The sequence below is a fragment of the Anomaloglossus baeobatrachus genome, unplaced genomic scaffold, assembly GCF_048569485.1.
Source record: "Anomaloglossus baeobatrachus isolate aAnoBae1 unplaced genomic scaffold, aAnoBae1.hap1 Scaffold_5110, whole genome shotgun sequence".
NCBI lineage: Eukaryota > Metazoa > Chordata > Amphibia > Anura > Aromobatidae > Anomaloglossus > Anomaloglossus baeobatrachus.
In genome coordinates, this window is record NW_027444471.1 from 15,525 (window position 1) to 22,475 (window position 6,951).

A 6,951-nucleotide genomic window follows, 5' to 3' on the forward strand; every position below is an offset into this window, starting at 1 on the left:
CAGTGACGGAAAGTCAGGCAACCTGTCCTGTCCGTCTTTTTGTATCGTGAATTGGAAAGACTGCAAGGGGGAGGGGAGTTGCTTGCGCCCTAAAGGAGGAGTTATTCAGATTCATTGCAGTGGGCGGCGGCTGCAAAACGCACCATTCTTCTTGTTTTGGCTCTGCAAAGCAGCCTTTTCAAGGGTTGGCTTGGGTGACAAAATGTCTTGTGTAGGCGTGGGTTTGTCTCCCTCTCGCTCTCTCTCCCTAAGATGTGTCCGGCATAGGCCAGGGTGCCACTCGAGGCCCAAACCAATTCTGGTTATCGCTTCTCGGCCTTTTGGCTAAGATCAAGTGTAGTATCTGTTCTTATCAGTTTAATATCTGATACGTCCCCTATCTGGGGACCATATATTAAATGGATTTTTAGAACAGGGAGATGGAAAAAGAGCTTGCTCTGTCCACTCCACGCATTGACCTGGTATTGCAGTACCTCCAGGAACGGTGCACCCCTTCTTAACCCAGTTTCCAAAAGCAGAACTCAATTCACCTGATTCATATTAGCCCGATTTAATGAATTGGAAGAAAGCATACGTCTTCATATGCACCTCAATTTGGCCCATTCACTTTTCACACTTCCTCCTTTTGTTTTTTATCTTTCACACTTTTGACTTTCTTTATTCATCCAAATAGCAAACTCATCACCACTCAACCTGACCAACTCGGCTATGTCCCCGTGCTGCAGTTCTCTGTCTTATCTAGATCATTTGCAATTGAATGGAATAGATCCCTTTTGGACAAAGTGGATTCACCTGCTGCTGCAGTGACCACAGGTGTGATAACATCTAGAATTGGCATCTGGTGCGATCTCTCCGCTTCCACTCCAAAGAAAGTTACCTGTTTATTCCTATCATGCATTGGTTTTTGGGGTTTTCTTTGAGTAATGATGATCTCTTTAGTAGTCTGTTGGCGCCCTCTCCTGGAGGAATAGTTTGCTTGCTCTTGGACATTCTAAAAGAGAGGTCATGATAGACATTGAGCTTCTGAGCTCAATTGGGGACAGTCATGGGTGATGAATGTTTGCAACCTACTGCGAAGCCTCATACCGCAATATAAGGAACGTCAAATACTAAGAAAGGGCGGCCTATGAAAGAATTACTACTTTCAATAAGTACACTTAAACGGCTAATTGGGAATAGAAAAACTGTAAAAAGCCCTCTGAGAAAGCCCCCCTCTAACCTTTGATAGTAAGCTTTTCTGTAGTCTGCCTGTTGATGTATTTTCCGTTTGAACTGTGCACAACATGAAGAGACGGAACACTGGCGGCTTGTCACAATGCCCCCCGATGACATCACAATAGCGCTGCTGCCTAGAAAACAAGCTGCGCAGAAGAAGTTGTTCTTTGGGTGGGAGGGTGGGCTAGTGGAAGGAGGGGGCAATCTCTTTTTTTCCCGGGTGGTAGGGGGATGACAGGAGAAGGGAAGCGGGTGGTGAGAAAGGTACAGAGGGCAGGGTTTGGGGGCTGGGAAGGAAAGGGAAAAGATTAGGGTTTGGGGATGATGAAAGGGCTTTCTACGGGTAAGGATGGCAAAGGGTGGCAGTGACGGAAAGTCAGGCAACCTGTCCTGTCCGTCTTTTTGTATCGTGAATTGGAAAGACTGCAAGGGGGAGGGGAGTTGCTTGCGCCCTAAAGGAGGAGTTATTCAGATTCATTGCAGTGGGCGGCGGCTGCAAAACGCACCATTCTTCTTGTTTTGGCTCTGCAAAGCAGCCTTTTCAAGGGTTGGCTTGGGTGACAAAATGTCTTGTGTAGGCGTGGGTTTGTCTCCCTCTCGCTCTCTCTCCCTAAGATGTGTCCGGCATAGGCCAGGGTGCCACTCGAGGCCCAAACCAATTCTGGTTATCGCTTCTCGGCCTTTTGGCTAAGATCAAGTGTAGTATCTGTTCTTATCAGTTTAATATCTGATACGTCCCCTATCTGGGGACCATATATTAAATGGATTTTTAGAACAGGGAGATGGAAAAAGAGCTTGCTCTGTCCACTCCACGCATTGACCTGGTATTGCAGTACCTCCAGGAACGGTGCACCCCTTCTTAACCCAGTTTCCAAAAGCAGAACTCAATTCACCTGATTCATATTAGCCCGATTTAATGAATTGGAAGAAAGCATACGTCTTCATATGCACCTCAATTTGGCCCATTCACTTTTCACACTTCCTCCTTTTGTTTTTTATCTTTCACACTTTTGACTTTCTTTATTCATCCAAATAGCAAACTCATCACCACTCAACCTGACCAACTCGGCTATGTCCCCGTGCTGCAGTTCTCTGTCTTATCTAGATCATTTGCAATTGAATGGAATAGATCCCTTTTGGACAAAGTGGATTCACCTGCTGCTGCAGTGACCACAGGTGTGATAACATCTAGAATTGGCATCTGGTGCGATCTCTCCGCTTCCACTCCAAAGAAAGTTACCTGTTTATTCCTATCATGCATTGGTTTTTGGGGTTTTCTTTGAGTAATGATGATCTCTTTAGTAGTCTGTTGGCGCCCTCTCCTGGAGGAATAGTTTGCTTGCTCTTGGACATTCTAAAAGAGAGGTCATGATAGACATTGAGCTTCTGAGCTCAATTGGGGACAGTCATGGGTGATGAATGTTTGCAACCTACTGCGAAGCCTCATACCGCAATATAAGGAACGTCAAATACTAAGAAAGGGCGGCCTATGAAAGAATTACTACTTTCAATAAGTACACTTAAACGGCTAATTGGGAATAGAAAAACTGTAAAAAGCCCTCTGAGAAAGCCCCCCTCTAACCTTTGATAGTAAGCTTTTCTGTAGTCTGCCTGTTGATGTATTTTCCGTTTGAACTGTGCACAACATGAAGAGACGGAACACTGGCGGCTTGTCACAATGCCCCCCGATGACATCACAATAGCGCTGCTGCCTAGAAAACAAGCTGCGCAGAAGAAGTTGTTCTTTGGGTGGGAGGGTGGGCTAGTGGAAGGAGGGGGCAATCTCTTTTTTTCCCGGGTGGTAGGGGGATGACAGGAGAAGGGAAGCGGGTGGTGAGAAAGGTACAGAGGGCAGGGTTTGGGGGCTGGGAAGGAAAGGGAAAAGATTAGGGTTTGGGGATGATGAAAGGGCTTTCTACGGGTAAGGATGGCAAAGGGTGGCAGTGACGGAAAGTCAGGCAACCTGTCCTGTCCGTCTTTTTGTATCGTGAATTGGAAAGACTGCAAGGGGGAGGGGAGTTGCTTGCGCCCTAAAGGAGGAGTTATTCAGATTCATTGCAGTGGGCGGCGGCTGCAAAACGCACCATTCTTCTTGTTTTGGCTCTGCAAAGCAGCCTTTTCAAGGGTTGGCTTGGGTGACAAAATGTCTTGTGTAGGCGTGGGTTTGTCTCCCTCTCGCTCTCTCTCCCTAAGATGTGTCCGGCATAGGCCAGGGTGCCACTCGAGGCCCAAACCAATTCTGGTTATCGCTTCTCGGCCTTTTGGCTAAGATCAAGTGTAGTATCTGTTCTTATCAGTTTAATATCTGATACGTCCCCTATCTGGGGACCATATATTAAATGGATTTTTAGAACAGGGAGATGGAAAAAGAGCTTGCTCTGTCCACTCCACGCATTGACCTGGTATTGCAGTACCTCCAGGAACGGTGCACCCCTTCTTAACCCAGTTTCCAAAAGCAGAACTCAATTCACCTGATTCATATTAGCCCGATTTAATGAATTGGAAGAAAGCATACGTCTTCATATGCACCTCAATTTGGCCCATTCACTTTTCACACTTCCTCCTTTTGTTTTTTATCTTTCACACTTTTGACTTTCTTTATTCATCCAAATAGCAAACTCATCACCACTCAACCTGACCAACTCGGCTATGTCCCCGTGCTGCAGTTCTCTGTCTTATCTAGATCATTTGCAATTGAATGGAATAGATCCCTTTTGGACAAAGTGGATTCACCTGCTGCTGCAGTGACCACAGGTGTGATAACATCTAGAATTGGCATCTGGTGCGATCTCTCCGCTTCCACTCCAAAGAAAGTTACCTGTTTATTCCTATCATGCATTGGTTTTTGGGGTTTTCTTTGAGTAATGATGATCTCTTTAGTAGTCTGTTGGCGCCCTCTCCTGGAGGAATAGTTTGCTTGCTCTTGGACATTCTAAAAGAGAGGTCATGATAGACATTGAGCTTCTGAGCTCAATTGGGGACAGTCATGGGTGATGAATGTTTGCAACCTACTGCGAAGCCTCATACCGCAATATAAGGAACGTCAAATACTAAGAAAGGGCGGCCTATGAAAGAATTACTACTTTCAATAAGTACACTTAAACGGCTAATTGGGAATAGAAAAACTGTAAAAAGCCCTCTGAGAAAGCCCCCCTCTAACCTTTGATAGTAAGCTTTTCTGTAGTCTGCCTGTTGATGTATTTTCCGTTTGAACTGTGCACAACATGAAGAGACGGAACACTGGCGGCTTGTCACAATGCCCCCCGATGACATCACAATAGCGCTGCTGCCTAGAAAACAAGCTGCGCAGAAGAAGTTGTTCTTTGGGTGGGAGGGTGGGCTAGTGGAAGGAGGGGGCAATCTCTTTTTTTCCCGGGTGGTAGGGGGATGACAGGAGAAGGGAAGCGGGTGGTGAGAAAGGTACAGAGGGCAGGGTTTGGGGGCTGGGAAGGAAAGGGAAAAGATTAGGGTTTGGGGATGATGAAAGGGCTTTCTACGGGTAAGGATGGCAAAGGGTGGCAGTGACGGAAAGTCAGGCAACCTGTCCTGTCCGTCTTTTTGTATCGTGAATTGGAAAGACTGCAAGGGGGAGGGGAGTTGCTTGCGCCCTAAAGGAGGAGTTATTCAGATTCATTGCAGTGGGCGGCGGCTGCAAAACGCACCATTCTTCTTGTTTTGGCTCTGCAAAGCAGCCTTTTCAAGGGTTGGCTTGGGTGACAAAATGTCTTGTGTAGGCGTGGGTTTGTCTCCCTCTCGCTCTCTCTCCCTAAGATGTGTCCGGCATAGGCCAGGGTGCCACTCGAGGCCCAAACCAATTCTGGTTATCGCTTCTCGGCCTTTTGGCTAAGATCAAGTGTAGTATCTGTTCTTATCAGTTTAATATCTGATACGTCCCCTATCTGGGGACCATATATTAAATGGATTTTTAGAACAGGGAGATGGAAAAAGAGCTTGCTCTGTCCACTCCACGCATTGACCTGGTATTGCAGTACCTCCAGGAACGGTGCACCCCTTCTTAACCCAGTTTCCAAAAGCAGAACTCAATTCACCTGATTCATATTAGCCCGATTTAATGAATTGGAAGAAAGCATACGTCTTCATATGCACCTCAATTTGGCCCATTCACTTTTCACACTTCCTCCTTTTGTTTTTTATCTTTCACACTTTTGACTTTCTTTATTCATCCAAATAGCAAACTCATCACCACTCAACCTGACCAACTCGGCTATGTCCCCGTGCTGCAGTTCTCTGTCTTATCTAGATCATTTGCAATTGAATGGAATAGATCCCTTTTGGACAAAGTGGATTCACCTGCTGCTGCAGTGACCACAGGTGTGATAACATCTAGAATTGGCATCTGGTGCGATCTCTCCGCTTCCACTCCAAAGAAAGTTACCTGTTTATTCCTATCATGCATTGGTTTTTGGGGTTTTCTTTGAGTAATGATGATCTCTTTAGTAGTCTGTTGGCGCCCTCTCCTGGAGGAATAGTTTGCTTGCTCTTGGACATTCTAAAAGAGAGGTCATGATAGACATTGAGCTTCTGAGCTCAATTGGGGACAGTCATGGGTGATGAATGTTTGCAACCTACTGCGAAGCCTCATACCGCAATATAAGGAACGTCAAATACTAAGAAAGGGCGGCCTATGAAAGAATTACTACTTTCAATAAGTACACTTAAACGGCTAATTGGGAATAGAAAAACTGTAAAAAGCCCTCTGAGAAAGCCCCCCTCTAACCTTTGATAGTAAGCTTTTCTGTAGTCTGCCTGTTGATGTATTTTCCGTTTGAACTGTGCACAACATGAAGAGACGGAACACTGGCGGCTTGTCACAATGCCCCCCGATGACATCACAATAGCGCTGCTGCCTAGAAAACAAGCTGCGCAGAAGAAGTTGTTCTTTGGGTGGGAGGGTGGGCTAGTGGAAGGAGGGGGCAATCTCTTTTTTTCCCGGGTGGTAGGGGGATGACAGGAGAAGGGAAGCGGGTGGTGAGAAAGGTACAGAGGGCAGGGTTTGGGGGCTGGGAAGGAAAGGGAAAAGATTAGGGTTTGGGGATGATGAAAGGGCTTTCTACGGGTAAGGATGGCAAAGGGTGGCAGTGACGGAAAGTCAGGCAACCTGTCCTGTCCGTCTTTTTGTATCGTGAATTGGAAAGACTGCAAGGGGGAGGGGAGTTGCTTGCGCCCTAAAGGAGGAGTTATTCAGATTCATTGCAGTGGGCGGCGGCTGCAAAACGCACCATTCTTCTTGTTTTGGCTCTGCAAAGCAGCCTTTTCAAGGGTTGGCTTGGGTGACAAAATGTCTTGTGTAGGCGTGGGTTTGTCTCCCTCTCGCTCTCTCTCCCTAAGATGTGTCCGGCATAGGCCAGGGTGCCACTCGAGGCCCAAACCAATTCTGGTTATCGCTTCTCGGCCTTTTGGCTAAGATCAAGTGTAGTATCTGTTCTTATCAGTTTAATATCTGATACGTCCCCTATCTGGGGACCATATATTAAATGGATTTTTAGAACAGGGAGATGGAAAAAGAGCTTGCTCTGTCCACTCCACGCATTGACCTGGTATTGCAGTACCTCCAGGAACGGTGCACCCCTTCTTAACCCAGTTTCCAAAAGCAGAACTCAATTCACCTGATTCATATTAGCCCGATTTAATGAATTGGAAGAAAGCATACGTCTTCATATGCACCTCAATTTGGCCCATTCACTTTTCACACTTCCTCCTTTTGTTTTTTATCTT

General features: G+C 46.4%; 5 non-coding genes across 5 annotated transcripts; all 5 read left to right on the plus strand.

Moving 5' to 3' along the window:
* The first annotated feature begins 304 nt into the window (after positions 1–304).
* LOC142282567 (U2 spliceosomal RNA) lies at positions 305–495 on the plus strand. The gene has a single exon (XR_012744458.1). It is a non-coding gene; the product is annotated as a U2 spliceosomal RNA (small nuclear RNA).
* A 1,387-nt stretch (positions 496–1,882) lies between these two features.
* Positions 1,883–2,073, plus strand: LOC142282568 (U2 spliceosomal RNA). The gene has a single exon (XR_012744459.1). It is a non-coding gene; the product is annotated as a U2 spliceosomal RNA (small nuclear RNA).
* Positions 2,074–3,460: 1,387 nt separating this feature from the next.
* LOC142282569 (U2 spliceosomal RNA) lies at positions 3,461–3,651 on the plus strand. Its single transcript, XR_012744460.1, has one exon. It is a non-coding gene; the product is annotated as a U2 spliceosomal RNA (small nuclear RNA).
* A 1,387-nt stretch (positions 3,652–5,038) lies between these two features.
* On the plus strand, positions 5,039–5,229 carry LOC142282570 (U2 spliceosomal RNA). Its single transcript, XR_012744461.1, has one exon. It is a non-coding gene; the product is annotated as a U2 spliceosomal RNA (small nuclear RNA).
* A 1,387-nt stretch (positions 5,230–6,616) lies between these two features.
* LOC142282571 (U2 spliceosomal RNA) lies at positions 6,617–6,807 on the plus strand. Its single transcript, XR_012744462.1, has one exon. It is a non-coding gene; the product is annotated as a U2 spliceosomal RNA (small nuclear RNA).
* Positions 6,808–6,951: the final 144 nt, after the last annotated feature.